At 46.5% G+C, this 550-nt stretch overlaps 1 pseudogene; it reads left to right on the top strand.

Annotated features, from left to right (window-relative positions):
• LOC119591635 overlaps positions 1-385 on the top strand; it is a 966-nt pseudogene extending 581 nt beyond the window's left edge.
• The last annotated feature ends 165 nt before the right edge of the window (positions 386-550 follow it).

Below are 550 nucleotides of genomic sequence, written 5' to 3'. Positions count from 1 at the left end.
TCACTTACGGAGCTACCCATGGTGCTGTTATCGGCGCTACCCCTCTTACCCACGGCATCGGTGCCCACGGTGCCTTGTCCCACTACGCCAAAGATTATTAGGCAAACCCAACGACCACTGCCGGCGCGGAAGGGCAGCACAGAGAGGTGTCGCCAGCCCTCGCGAGGGAATCTCAACACAGTCTCTGCCGCGATCGCCATGGACTTCATAGTGAAGCCTTAACCGCTGTGTGTGTACATATTTGGATTCCTTAGAATCAATTCTTCATTAGCAAAACGAAATTTGGGCTCAATGTTCCCACCCAGTCTATATTCCAATTCCACATTATGTATTCCCGATCCAAAGTACCATTTCTCTTACATTAAAAAGATTTTTTTCTATTTTGTTTTCATCTTTTATTTGCGCGCCTGCATTTTTCGATGTGTAGTTATCATGCCGGGAATAACTTCGGTTATTATGTGGTCACCGGCATTATGTGGCAGAAATGGTCAATTGTTAACGCATACAATCAAGACAGACACAGGTGTAGAGAAAACACGACCGCATGCAC

Source organism: Penaeus monodon, chromosome 29 (assembly GCF_015228065.2).
Source record: "Penaeus monodon isolate SGIC_2016 chromosome 29, NSTDA_Pmon_1, whole genome shotgun sequence".
Classification (NCBI taxonomy): domain Eukaryota; kingdom Metazoa; phylum Arthropoda; class Malacostraca; order Decapoda; family Penaeidae; genus Penaeus; species Penaeus monodon.
This window is presented reverse-complemented; position numbering and strand designations above follow the sequence as displayed.